The sequence below is a fragment of the Pinus tabuliformis genome, chromosome X (genome assembly GCF_031772625.1).
Source record: "Pinus tabuliformis cultivar Carrire ecotype Pingquan chromosome X, CPIR1, whole genome shotgun sequence".
NCBI lineage: Eukaryota > Viridiplantae > Streptophyta > Pinopsida > Pinales > Pinaceae > Pinus > Pinus tabuliformis.
Genome location: NC_142308.1, coordinates 64,158,353 through 64,173,334, shown reverse-complemented (window position 1 = coordinate 64,173,334; position 14,982 = coordinate 64,158,353). Strand labels below are relative to the sequence as shown.

At 41.0% G+C, this 14,982-nt stretch overlaps 1 pseudogene; it reads left to right on the top strand.

Moving 5' to 3' along the window:
- Positions 1-10,335, top strand: part of LOC149138340 (uncharacterized) — a 41,310-nt pseudogene extending 30,975 nt beyond the window's left edge.
- The last annotated feature ends 4,647 nt before the right edge of the window (positions 10,336-14,982 follow it).

Here is a 14,982-nt window from a genome sequence, read left to right as displayed (position 1 = left end):
AACAAGCTTATGCTTTGGTTAAAGCCATTAAGGACTTTAGGATTTACATCCTTTATTCACGTGTTATAGCTTATGTACCAAGTCCTATTGTCAAAGACATTCTCACCCAAGAAAATTTAGAGGGCAGAAGAGGAAAGTGGATTGCCAACATTTTGGAATTTGATATTGAGATAAAACCTACAAAACTAATAAAAGGGCAAGGTTTGGCCAAACTAATGACAGAAGCAAATTTCCAAGCCTTAGACATCAATCATCTGGACAGTGAACCGGAGCTGGTGACTCCAAAGATCAATGTAGCCTTTGAACAATCCCCTTGGTACTCTGATATATGTTATGTATTGCAAAACCTGTGTGCTCCCCCAGGATTGTCCAGAACTAAATGTAGGTTCTTAAAAATGAAAGCCTCTAAATTCTGTGTTATGGATGGAAATCTATTTTGGAAAAACCATGAAGGGATATTGCTAAACTGCCTAATTGAGAATGAAACTGACAATATCATAAAAGAATTTCATGCAGGTGACTGTGGTGGACACTTGTACTGGAAGTCCACTGTGGATAAAATACTAAGGGCTGGTTACTACTGGCCCACCATGTTCTCTGATGTCAAGAAATTCACAACCTCATGTCACAAATGTCAAATGTTTGAGGGAAAGAGACAGTTGCTGCCACTTCCCTTAAGGCCTATTGCAACAGAGAGACCTTTCCAACAATGGGGCTTGGATTTCATTGGGGAAATTCATCCCTCATCTTCAGGCCAACATAGATGGATCTTAACAGCCACAGACTACTTCACTAAGTGGATTGAAGCTGCTCCATGCAGACAAGCAAATGATTCAACAATCATTCAGTTTTTGGAGAATAACATACTGGCTAGATTTGGTTGTCCGGACAAAATAATAACAGACAATGCTGCTGCTTTCAGATCCAAGAAAATGGTGAATTTTTGCCATAAATTTCACATTACCTTAGGCCATTCTACTGCATACTATCCCCAAGGAAATGGCCTTGCTGAGTCATCAAATAAAAGCCTGATAAACATTATAAAGAAAGTGCTAGAAGAGAACAAAAAGAATTGGCATAAGAAGCTTGTGAATGCTCTATGGGCAGATAGACTAACAACCAAGAGATCAATTGGGACCAGCCCATATGAGTTGGTTTATGGATTAGAAGCCAAATTTCCTTCATCACTAGGAGTGCCTGTCATGAAACTTCTTCAAGAAAGCCAAGCTGAACCAAATGATATGCAAAGAAGGATCAATCAAATCATATGTTTACAGCAAACTAGAGACCAAGTTTTCAGCAGAGTTCAAGTTCTACAAGAAAAATTAAAGAAGGCCTTTGACAGAAGAACTAAAGCAGAAGATTTCAACATTGGTGACAAAGTCCTCAAGTGGGATTCAAGAAGGGAAGATAAAGGAAAACATGGAAAATTTGATTCCCTTTGGAGAGGACCATTTGCTGTCCAAGCAGTACAAGGAAACAACACTTATTTCCTTAAAAGTCTTAATGAAACTGACTTGGATGAAGGTCCTGTGAATGGTAGGATGCTGAAGCACTATTTTGAATATCACCCATAAGTGCAGCCCGAGTTTTCCCTTGTACATATCCAGATGTATATATTATTTTCTGTTAAGATGTAAAAATGCAATTTCTCAAGTACCAGCAAAAGGTAAATAGGATCAGAGGTCTACCAAGAAGAGAAGCACACAATTTTGGCATATCAAAGCAGCAAACTTCAAAATTTTGATACAAGCAGTCAAGGGGCAAGGCAATCTGACCTGTTGTTCTTAGTCTTTCTAAAGAAAAACCATCCCCATGTGGAGCCACTGTTAGCTACCTATATCAATAGGTTTCATATTTCATGATTGGCAATGAAGAGGTCCAAATATGCTCTGCTTTGATGAGGCAAAGATCACATATTTCCAAGAGAATACAATCTGTGCTTATAGCTTGATGTGGACTCAATTTTGATGGATGGTCCAACAGCCTAATCTGGATCATGCCATGTTTTAAATTTTCAGTTGTAGAATAGAGAAAGAAGTATGTCCAAACTGTTTAATCTTGGCAGACAAGTAGTTTAGGTAGAGAAGAAAGGCTCCCAACTGCTTAATCTGGGACCTTGGAAGAAATAAGGGTAGCAGTAGATAGAGAATCAAAAGGAAAAAGCCAAAGAAAAGAAAAGGCAAATAAGGGTCTGCAAGCCTAAGTGCACCCTCCAAGAAGAAATAAAAAATGCTAGGCAGGTAGATGGGTAGGCAGATGGGGTTGCAGAAGTGTCATTCCTTACAATTGGAGGTGTGTTAGCCTTGTTCACAAAGAAAAATCAATGAAGTGAGAAGGTGTTCTTCTCCATCAGGTTGCAGCAAAGCAAAGAAGCATGTCTAACTTCCCACTTATCCCCTTTCCCATTCATTACTAACATCCCCTCATCAGCTGAGATTCATGGAAGAATTGGTGGTTTTATGGTGGTTCTTAGTCCTATTAGAAGCCACATTTCTTGTCTAAATCTCTTTTCATTTTGATCTACTCCCTAAGCTAAGTTATTTTCAAATAAACTTAGTAATATTACCCCTCATCCCCTTTTTCATCCATATTAACCCTAACTCTATTATATAATTCCCCTATGTTACCCTTTCCCCTAGTATTATAACACCATGGTGTATAAACCCCAAACATTGTATAAATATCCCTCCCCTTGGCATTATAGCCATATTTTCTCTGTCAGGGATCAAAATGACATTTGGTCACTTTGATAAACCTAAGTCTTACCCCCCTCCCCCCTTCTGAATCCATTTGGCCCATTAAAACCTTCCTTTGCTGAGAGAACCTTATAAAAGACCCATTTTTACCCATACCCGCTTTAAATTGCAAAATAATATCAAAACCCACTTTTGTTCGCTTATCCAAAGTGTCGGGGCCGCATTATTTTTGCATTGGAAAACATTACAAAATACCATATCCCAAAAGATTTTCCGCCGAGCATTAATCCCGAAAAAAGTATTATTTTAATCCCGCCCCCCTTCCGTATTGACCGATCACCTCATCAACCCGTCAACCGTCCGATCGAGCGCTTTTGATCGGACGGCCATTATACATATCGGGTTGGGCCCGACGTCCGACAGTTAGCACCCGAGAAACTGTCAGAGGGTGACGTCAGGCCTCTGCCACGCGTCGCCCTCACAGTTTCTCGGGTTTCCCTCTGACAAAACCATCGCCGTATGGTAGGCGGTCCGAGAAAACCATTACCGCTTTTTCGTTTACCACTAGTTTTGCCAGGCCCTCGTCATCACCACGTCACTGCCACCCCGCCGCCGCATCAGCTCCTTCGTCCGCCCCCGCGTTGATATGTCCGCCACCTCACTATCCCCGTGGACCAATCATAGCTCGCCACATCACCCGATGACGTCATGCTGACATCATCCGACCTTGACCCCACCCGATGACGTCATGCTGACGTCATCCAAAAACGGGCCAATATGCCAAAAATCCATATTTAGGCCAATTTTTGCGTTTTTTCATACTTTTTGCAAATTCGTTGTTGCTTTCTCTGCATGGTTTCTTCACGTCCAAACTTGCACCACCTTGCTGAAATCGATTTGGAGACCTCTGGCGTGCCATTTCTACATAGATTCGTGACCGTTGCTCGCTGTTTACCAGGTATTTACCTTTGTAAATCCTTCATACGCCTAGTTTGTCTGTGAATTCCCTCAAATAGCTTAAAAGACACCGAAACTTATAATTCACCGGCGAAATCCTTGTGCCTAGCCCCCATTTACAACTGAGAGGTCGAAAAGCACCAGTTGAGCCTTGTTTGCCCACATTTTCATAAGAAACTGTACTCTGTTCGCGCAATCGCGAACCAGTCACTCAAACTGTACATACCTGCTAAAAGAGACAGATTGATACCAGACATTGGTCTTATTTACACTTCAAAGCAATAATTCAAATTGCTGCAGCTGTTCATTTGCCCTCTATTCCTTGAAATTCACACTTCCATTGTAAAGAAACTCCTCCGGGTTGCTCTGATCATTCAGAACCAGTTTACATACAAATCTGAAGCCTTATTAGCTATGGAGACACCAATAGCCCTGAATTTTCAGCCTCTGAATGCCCCTCACAGGGAGATAGCATGGAAAGCCCTGGGAGATGTAGATTATCAGATGTTAGATTGGTTTCCAATGGGTTCCAAGTTCAATATTCCATGCTAAATGAATTGAAAGACCAACACCTAAATGGAGTTGATATTTTAGGGATTTGGGACTCAAATTTGCCCATCTACAACCTCCCTCAAGTCAATGCCCTTCCAGACTTGATCCATAAATGCCAGGAATGCTATGATCCTTTCCAGAGAGCTGTTCTCAGTTCTACAGGCTCAGTTTTGTTCTTTATCACCCCAGAAACCATAAATGAGATGTTGCATTTCCATACTGCAAGGCCATTAACCCCTCTCTCCATGTTGGATTTAATAAAGAAGGGGAGTAATCTGTCAAGTGCCCAGATTACCAAAATTAACCAGTTATTTGTACAGCCAAGCTCTGAAACTATAAGGACTCCTCCTTATATTTTCACTACCTGAATGACCTGGGCAGAATGCTAGTGGATTTGATCAGCTATGTCCTGGGATACAAGGGAATTGAGGATGTTGATCACACTATAATGGCAATGATGTCCATGTTTTCTCCTGGAAAGCCTCCAGTTGTACACTATGACTATGCCACTTATATTGCAGAGAAGATCCATGAACAGCTAATGAATCTACCAAGGGAAAGGGTGTTCAGATACACCTCATACATCTACCACCTGTTCTTGTTTTATCAACCAGACAGTTTCTCCATTCCCCTCAAGAAACTTAATGCCCAGGGGAATCCAAGGTCAGTTGTGTTTTGGACTCCAGTTTTCCATCATGTTTCTCAATCGCCATACACAAACTGTGAATTTATAGACCTGTTCATTCACCCAGCTATGACATTGTTGTATGGTGTCCCTCCTCCAAGGTTAACCGATGACATGCAGAGAATTCTCCATCTCTCCAAATCCTACAGCATTGGTGATTGGTATTTTTACCAACACCACACAGTGATCAGAGTATATGGTTGTGAATTGGACCCTTACAGGTTGCCAAGATATGTCCCTATGAGACTGTTTGCCCTAGAATACTTCAGGCAGTTTGGATATGCTGACTACATCCATTTCCAAAGCAAAAACAAGAAGGTACAACTGAAGGTAAGGAGCCAGCTAGGCCCTTTTTTGTACAACAAAAGAGAGGAGGGATGGAAGGAGGCAGATATGATCCTAGCAGGCCTTAAATTGCAAACCAGTTTCAAATGGTCACCTTATGACCGTAATCATTTTATTTCCCTCAGGAGGATAAAACACAAATTGGGTAACTATTCACATGTTAGGCTGCCTCATATTGAAAAGTATGCAAATTCTTTAAGCTGGAAAGAGGGCACTCTAGAAGAGCCAATCTCTAGAGAGCAGATACTAGAGAGAGAGGCTAGGAATATGCAAAAAGAGGCTGACTTGGAAACTTGTGGACAGGTTTCCTTATCATATCAAAGGCAACTTGGAGCAGCTGCCTCTTCTTCAACAACACATCAGCAAGCTGCCATGGACACTCAACAGACAGGCAGCAAAGGCAAAGGAAAGCAGGTGGAACAAGAGCAACCACCTCCCATGACTGAAAACCAAACAGATAAAGAGATGGAACAGCAAGAAGAAGTGCAGCAGCAGGTAGAGCAACAGCAACAACAGGAATCACAGCAAAGAGTAGGGCAGCATGACAGAGAGCAGCCTACACAGCAAGAAGGGGCAGTTGAGGCCCCAATTCTCACTGAGCAGCAGGCTCAAAACATAGTACCTCCTAGGCAAGAAGCTGTTAATGAAACCTCAGTCCTCCAAACTCCACAAAATGAGGATGTAAGCAGGAAAAGGGATAGAGAGACTCCCTTGACTACATCAACAAGTCATGGTGAGAAGAGGCACAGGATGAATCCCCTTTCAGAGGAAGAGATGCCTATAGGGAAATCTTTGGGTATGGACCCGCCCAGTTTGGAGGCATCTGCAAGTTCCTTCCAACAGGAACAAGAGAGGACTGTGGGAGGAGAAGTCAGCTCCTCTAGCCAGTAGAGAGAGGGTGAACTGAGCATTAAACAGCAGTTCATTGAAATAAAGAAAAGGAATGAACCCATAAAAATACAGCTGTATAACCATTTGCTGAAAATGGCTCCCACCAACCAGCAGAGACTAATGTCTGCATATGATGTACAGGAGGGCAAGATGATCATGAGTCACCTCATACCAACTAATTTGCAGCCACAGTCCCCTTCAGATTACTTAAGGACCAATCTTGAGGTCCTGGCCAAGGACATCCACCCAATGGATAAAATTGAATTGCACAAACAAACAGGTGAGATGGTCTATGCTTCCTTGGCAGACAAGACATTGGATAACTACAAGCTAGAAAATAGCCTTAATAATACAGCTGCCCAAATTGAGTTGGAAAGGGCATCCTCACAAGCAAAGGACAACAGAATAAGGTCCTTAGAAGATATAATTATTGAGATTGGGCATGATCCCAAAGATATCAAGGGCATACAAGAGATATTAAAATTGAGGGATGCAGATATGGTAGCTTTAAGGAGAAAAATCAAACTCCCAGCCACAATTCACCCTCAAACAGATGAAGTAGCTCAACAAAGGCATGATCAAGATGCCACAACTTTGCTAGTGTCTCTCTACAAGCAGCTTATCCAAACACAAGAAAAGCTGGGAGAATCAGAGGCTGCACAGGCAGCATTACAAGCAACCCTGAAACAAAGAGAAGAAGATCAGACCTCCCAGCCTCCTCCTCAAATCATTAACCTTGAGGAAGCTGCTCCAACTACTATTCCTCCTCCTCAACAGACTGAACAAGCAGCACCATCTACTTCAGCACCACCAACAACAGAGCAGGCCCCTAGCTTGGATATGCAAAAGCTAAGAAATGAGATTCAGGCCCTGGAAGCTCAAATGACAGAGCTGAATGAGACCAGGGAGAAATTGGCCAAAGTAAATGATATATATGACAAATCCAAGCAGTCTGTGGCAGAAAAGGGTAGGGAGATAAAAGCCCTCAAAGACAGGATCAAAGAGCTAGAGAATGAGCTCAAATTAGATAAGGTTGTGGCTGAGCTTAAAATAGTGCTGTGGGCTAACATTGGCCAATCTATTAATGACCAATGGCAGTATATTGAAACAATCCATGAGCAGTTAGAACTCATTCCAAAAGCACAGACTGAAATTCAGAGATCAAGAGTTGCTCTAAGCAATATGCCTGAAATTGCCACCAGGATGATTAATGTGCTTAACAATAGAACAAGTACTCAGTTGGCTACCATGGGAATTTCAAACAGAGCTGAGCACATTTAGTTAATCAAGAGGGTTCTTACACTGAGAAACTTGGTGCAGACATTAGAGAGAAGAACCCAGGACATGCAGACTGAGGTAAACAGGTTTATGGAGAAATTTCAAGTATTAGAAAACAGAGGGCTCCCTAGCTTACTGAACAGCGCAGGGAGACTGTTCACACATGAGCAGTATGCCAAAAGGGTTAATGCATTTGCCACAAGTCAGATCAATGAGAAGCCCAGCACCTCAGAGGAAACAGGGCCAGCCACAGGACAGACTCTCTACAACAGAGTAGAAAGTTTATTTTTTATAATGAATGAAATTAAACACCTGTTTGAGGTGCCTCCCAATTTTTACAAATATACAGAGGCAGAGGAGACTATGGATGCAATTCTCAGGCATCAGCTACCTACACTAGAATGGTGGACTAAGGCAATACAGATGATTTTATAAACAGGAAGCCGTTCAATAAATTTTGTTCATGGAAAATGCAAATTGTCATACACAGGACAGTTTAAAAGAATCAGCATGCATTAAAGATTAAAGCTGAGCCAACTCAGCAGAATTTACGGCCAACAAAGCAAGGTGAGAAGCTACAGGTGTCCAGGCCGAGAAGCTACAGCAGAGCAGCTCCAAAAGCGCATTTTTCAGCATTAATGCAGATCACTCCAACCGACTCAGTGGCCTCCAAAGGCCAAAATATCTTCTGACAGGCATAAAGATGCATTTACTTTGTATTCAATGATGTAATAACTTTCTTATCTAAATATCTTGAAAAGTTGGTGAACATATTCATTTCTGAGATAACTTAGCACTCAGATATTTTGTACAAACCGATGGTATATATTTGCCCCTCGCACAAGCTTGCAGGGGTTGTTGTTGATTTCTCTTGAAAAAGTTCTTATGCTGTAACCCTTTCAGAGTTTAATAAATAAAGTGATGGAATTTCTCGGAGTTCTGAAGTGTTGAATGCGTTCTGGTGTCTGTTTAAAAACTGCAGGATTCCTGTGTACCTCACAATACAATAAGTTTTTCTGTAACTCTCTTTGTTATGTGTTTCAATCTGTTACAATCCATATATGTTTCTAATTTCTAAGTATTTAGCAACAAAGAAAAAGAATAACCTTCAGGATTTATTCATGCAATACCCTGAGTTCAATCTATGTTGTTAATGAATGTCTTCTTCAGCTATAATCTTGATAAGTGCAATTCTTAATTGCTGCGCTTTCAGAATATATCTTTCACAGTGACCTTTGTTTCAGGAATTCAAGTTTGCTCCCGAGCAACATGTTTCACTTTCACATCACCAGCTTAATGGAGAATTCTTAATTGCTTTCTGTTAGCTGACCATACATCACCACTTAAGTTCAAATTTTGTTTGTTTAAGATACCCAATAGGCCCTGCAGTCTGAACATCATCACTCCAGCATTTCAAAACATTTCACAGCTCTAGACTCCATTGCCCAATGATATACTACTATCTGAACACTACATCTTAAGCACTGAAAGAAGTCCTTCAACCAAGACCTAAACCAAAAACCTGAGCATAATAGCTAGCCTGAAACAGTATCAAAACAGAGACAAATCATAAAGAGAGAGCCCTCTCTGATTACAGTTTGGCTAGAAACTGTAATCCAAAGATTGGTTAGTGGTTACCCCGGCCGTATTCCCTTGGGAGTCATAGGGAACAACCTGGGTGTTAACAGAAGGAAGCTCTAAAATATCTCGACATATGTACAGATCAACCAATTTACGTCTATTGTGACAACACAAGTGCTATCAGTCTCAGCAAAAATCCTGTGATGCACTCAAGAACCAAACACATACCAATCAAGTATCATTTCCTCCGTGAACAAGTAGCTGAACAAAACATCGTCCTGGAATATATCAATACTAAGGAGCAGATAGTTGATATTTTCACAAAACCTCTTCCTCGAGAAGCATTCGAACATCTGCGTCAAAAGATGGGGGTTATTTCTTTATCATCACTCAAGTTCATTCATAAAGATGTAGCAGGACAGGGGGAGCAGTTTGACAGGGGGAGTCCATATGCATCCCTTTGCCATCGATGTCAAAGGGGGAGAAAGCAGAAGAATATTTCCATCAATAACAAAGAGGAGATTGTTGGAGATAGATTGTCATTGATGCCAATATGGCAATATTCGAGGAGCAGATAGAGACGAGAGAAGCAGACAGAGCCGAAGAAGAGGAGCACACAGAGCATAGGAAATTCATGAGAGATTTGTTTTACACATGTAGTGAAATGATTTTGATTCTAGAGCTGTGAAATAGTTGAACTGATAATTTTGATTTTCAAGGTACATATCAATGGCTTCAAAACAGGAAAACGCAAGAAGACCTTCTGGCCAGGAGGCAGAAGAGAGACGGGAAAATGCCTTTGATAACTTGGAATCTGCAAAATGTATGGCACATGTTGTCAAATATTCCAGCACCGAGTCTGCCTCTTCTGCACTGGGTAGTATCTAGGAGGGCACCATGTCGGCCTTCAAGGGCCTCCAAGAAAAAATCAAGAATGCCAAGGATTCTGTCATGGACAAGACATAGGAAGTCAAGGACACCTCTGTGGACAAAACACGAGAGACTAAATATTTTGTAGCAGACAAGACGAGAGAAACTACAGATATGGCTGTGAATAAAGCACGCGAGTATAAGGATTCTGTTGCGCAGAAAGATGAGGAAACCAAAGATGCAGCTATGGAGAAAGCACGGGCAGCTAAGGATAGTGTTGCAGGAAAAACGCAGGAAGCCAAGGATTCTTCAATTGAGAAAGCCGAGGAGACTAAGGACCGCACCGGTCAGAAGGCCCAAGAGACTTCAGAGGGAACCAAGGCTAAGTTGGGAGAAACAACTGAATCGATGTGGGCCATCGGATCAGGGCGTGGTGGATCCAACGGTGATCGGGAGCGAAAGTTGCGCGGAGGTTAACGGCCGGGGGACAGGCGGTTTCGCGGGCGGGCAGTATTCCCCGTAGCGCCTACGGAGCAACGGCGGTATCCGTATATGGCCGCGTGATCCAGTGAAAGGGCGACACATGGCCAGTGTGATAGGCGCGAAACCGCTTTCCCCACGGGTTATCGCGAGCGCGGCTTGAGGGATGAGGGCTAGCGAACACCATCGGATGATATGGTGGACACGATCGGATGGCGGGATCTAATCATGCACGTTTATCGACTGACGTGACAAGTGAGGACCCCGGCAAGTAATATGATTTGGAAAAAGCACATGGTTATATGTGTTAACACCTTAGCGCCTAGGGCTAAACGAAAAAGGATTTACGTGGGTTTTTGGAATAAAAGAGAAACGGCGGGGCAAAAGGGTGTTTCTAGACTTTTATATCAGTGTTCTTAGATTTCGTTCCTTTGGTTTTCGGATCGCAATGGAAATGGAGGCTTCCACCATGATGAGATCGTCTATTATGGTGGGATTGTTTCGTGAAAATAATCGTCCTTTTGTGGCAGTTGATACACAGATCCGATCGAAGATAACCAGCACCGATGGCACAGTCAGATTGCCTTTCGGAAGCTTTGGAAGCAATTTCTTCGGATCCACTACAGAGTTTGGCCAGGGTTCAACCTTACAATGTCAGAGTGCTAGGACTTTGCAACCAGTTAGAGCTACTGCAACAGAGGCCCCTCCTAGAGTTCAAAGATCTTCGGGAAAGGAGAGGACCAAGATAGGAATAAATGGATTTGGTCGTATTGGGAAGCTGAAAGATCAAGCAAGTCAAAGGAAACGACAGCGACTGAGGAGGAAGCCTAAGAGTCGGTGTAAGCGGAAATGAATGGACAAAGGCATGGGAATGTACAAAACAATAGAAACAGAGAACTGTTGGTACGGTAATGGTGGTGAAGAACCCGAGGGTGAGATAGTAGAAGCAGCAGAGGCAAAAGAGGCAGAAAAATCAGCGAAGGATGTAGAGGCAGCAGAGGCAGGAGAGCAGGAGTGAGACAACCTCAGCTGAATAGAGTGCAACAGCATACCTGTTTATACCAAGGTTGGGTTGGAGCCCAAGAGGTTGGAGCCTCAAAACTGAACAAGACTGAAGTCATTGGGGTAGGTGCTCCTAAGTGCAGAACCACTGCAAAACAGAGTTGGTGCTCTGGAGCTTGGAGCCTCACTGAAGTTCAAGTTGGAGCTTGGCAACTATTCACAATCAGATTTATACTTATATTGTATTTATTTCTTTGCACTGTCTTGAGTTTTATTAAAAGCATTAAATTTAGCTGTTGATTTATGTGTTCTGTGTATACATATACATATCTATATAGGTTGTTGGCAATCACTAGAACAATTAAAAAAAAAAATTGTAAGAAATAATGATTCACCCCCCCCCCCCTCTCAGTATTTCCAACAATATAAAGTTGCAAAGCGTACCTTTTGTGTGTTTTGAACATTATGGAGATTGAAATATTGTTCCATCTGTAATATCCATGTTACGGGATCCTTTCCATCAAACTTCTTCATATGAATCTTTGGAACATGGTGGGTCTTCAATCCAATGTTAGAGTCTATGAAATCATGATTAACATTTCTTTTGTTCTCATCATGAGTTTCCTTTACTACCCTTTGACCATTAGTAAACATTTCTTGTAGCAATATTGTCAAATCTGTCTTCAATTCTTCCATTTTTCCTTCCATCTTAGCTTCCACGTCATGCATCTTAGCTTCCATGCCATCCATCTTAGCTTCCATGCCTTTCTTTAAAACATCCATCTTTTCTTCCACACCATCCATATTAACTTCTTTGCCTTTCTTTAAACCATCCATCTTAGGTTCTGTTACTTTTTGTGAGAGTGAATTTTGTTGCACTTGGTCTCATAATTTTGATATATCATGTTGCATTTCTTCCTCTTCTTCATGAGTCATGGTAGAGCTTTCAGGTTGCTTACTAGGTGTTTCCATTTTCTTTCTTCGGGGCATCAATTAATGATAATTATGCTTCACTATGCCCTTTGAATTCCTTCAAACTAATTTTTCAAACCAAACTTATGCATAATTTATACAAAAAAAAAACTACACACCTTTTTTCACTTTGTAGGAGCTTGATATTGAAGCTAATGTATCTCTAAAATTGTGAAATGTGGTAGCCCTCTGAGACCTCTTTCCAATGCCACCAGTCTGATCGAAATTGGATTCTCCAAGGAAGAGTTATGCCCAATCTCCCAAGATGACCTGAATATACACTTTTTCAGTATAGCGAACTTGTACAAAGTGCCACGTGTCACTGTTTCAACCTTCGAACCTGAAAATGGTGCACATAAAACTGTAGTCTGTTCTGTTTTTGTAACTTCTTATGAAATTTCAATCTAATACTCAGAGAGAAAGTTATAATGATTTTCCTAAGGTCGCATGTTTTAGATATAATTCGGGATCCTACAAAAACCCTAACTTCCTTGGATCATATCTCCGAAAATATAGCGAGAAAAGATCTGAAATTTGGACTCGAGGTTCAGAGAGATTTTGGCTCAAATGGTTTTTTTTAGCTTCTGAAACGTCGCAGAAAAAAAGTTATAGATAAAATGCCACGATGACCTGTTTGGAGCAGTGAAACCCTAGAATCCAAAGCTCTCATACCAAATGTTATGCAACTACCTCACAAAATAGAAGAAAAGATAGATCAACGCCTTCAAAATTAGCCTCTTCGAGGGGGAAACCTTCTTTACATTAAACAAATGAACAATTCTTGGATGATACAAATGACTAAACCTCCTTTCTATATATAGGAGTCTAAGGGGTCACAATATAATCAAAGCCGACGTAACAATAATACTATAAGGGCACAACAATAAAAATAGTGGGCTTCTATGGGGCACACTAATAACAATATGGGCACAATAATAACAATAAGGGCTACAATGACAATAGTAATGGGGGATCACTAGTATTATAGGGGCCTAACACAAAATCTTATGACAAGGTCAGTTGGTTATTTTTAACCTCGATTCTAACTCACCTGGGGTTTGAGATGTCCTTTATTAATTGGGTCATGAGTTGTATAACCTATGTCACCTTTTATGTTCTTATTAATGGTTTAGCATTATATTTCTTCCATGTTGAATGGGGGTTGTGATAGTTCTACCATTTTTCCTTACTATTATTCCTGCTGGTGGAAGAGGGCCTCAACAGACTTTTGTTGGAGGCAAGAAAGAGGTGGGATATGTGGGATGTCACAGTGATGGAAGACCTGGAAATTTCCCATCTCTTGTTCGTTGATGACATTTTTCTTTTCAATAATGGATCAAGAGTGATATAGCAACATTAAAATCTACCCTTAATAGTTTCCAAAAATCCACTGGGATGCTTGTTAATATATCAAAATATGCTCTTCTGACCTCTAGTCTTTCCATTGATGAATCCAAGTATATGCAAGAAGTTTTCCCATTTTTCTCAAGTAATCTTGTAGAGGGCCTAAAGTACCTAGGGTTTTTTCTAAAGTCAAATGATTACGGGAAGGCTCACTAGTAGTGGCTCCTTACTAAGATGGAAAAGAGGCTTAAGATTTGTAGCTTGAGATGGTTGTCTAGAGTTGGAAGATCAATCCTCATTAAGTTTGTTCTATAATCTATTCCATTGTATAGGATGTTGTTACCGTGGACCTCGAAGGGGCTCCTAAATTATATTAGGAAGGTCCTCTCTCATTTTTTATGGGTTGGTTTTAAATAGAACTTTGTTCTCCCATGTGTGAGATGGGAAAAAATATTTGTTCCAAAAGCTTGGGTAGGTTGGGGTATAAAGAACATTCCTCTTTTTGTGGGATATTTAGTTGCCAAGGTGAGATGGAGCCTCTTGTCAACAAACAAATTATGGAGCTCAGTGGTGCACAATAAATACATTGTTCCTCTGTTAATGGAATAATGGATTAGGCTATCTAATTAAAAAATCTCAATGTTTCGGTCATTTGGAAAGTGATATTATCCTCTTTCCCTGTGATTGAAGAGGGTCTTGCCTGGAAAGTGGGCAATGGAGAAAATTTAAAGATTGGAATGGACCCTTAGGTTGGTTGTGGGATAAATTATCGTCTCCCACGGGATCTAATTACGCTTTTAAAAAATCAGGAGTGGTATATGCTCAATCATGTTGCATACAATTTAAGATCTTCCATCTGGGCCCAAGGATGTGTTGATGTTGCTCAGTTGGATCTATTGGTTGGTTTTGTGGAGCAATGGAAAAATCTCACCTCAACTTTAAATGTTTCACATGTCTGGTTACAGGGCCATGAGGATGCCCTTTGTTGGATTCATTGTTCTTTTGGGGAATATACTCCCAAGTCTAGTTATTTTCACCTAATAATTGTTAGTCTGCGTAAAGCTTGGGAATGGTGGTGGAAAAAGATATGGAGATTGTTTTGTCTAGCAGAGACTAGATTGTTCCTATGGTGTCTTCTGGAAAATAAAGTACCTACATGGGATAATTTATAGAAGCAGAGGAAGGTTGGGCCTATGTGGTGGTATTTATGCAAAAATAATGAAGAATCAGTGGATCATATGTTCATTTAATGCCCTTTTTCTCAAAGGATATGGGCAATTTGAAAAATTATCTTTCTTTTGGATTATAGTTGTAGAGAGTCTTTTA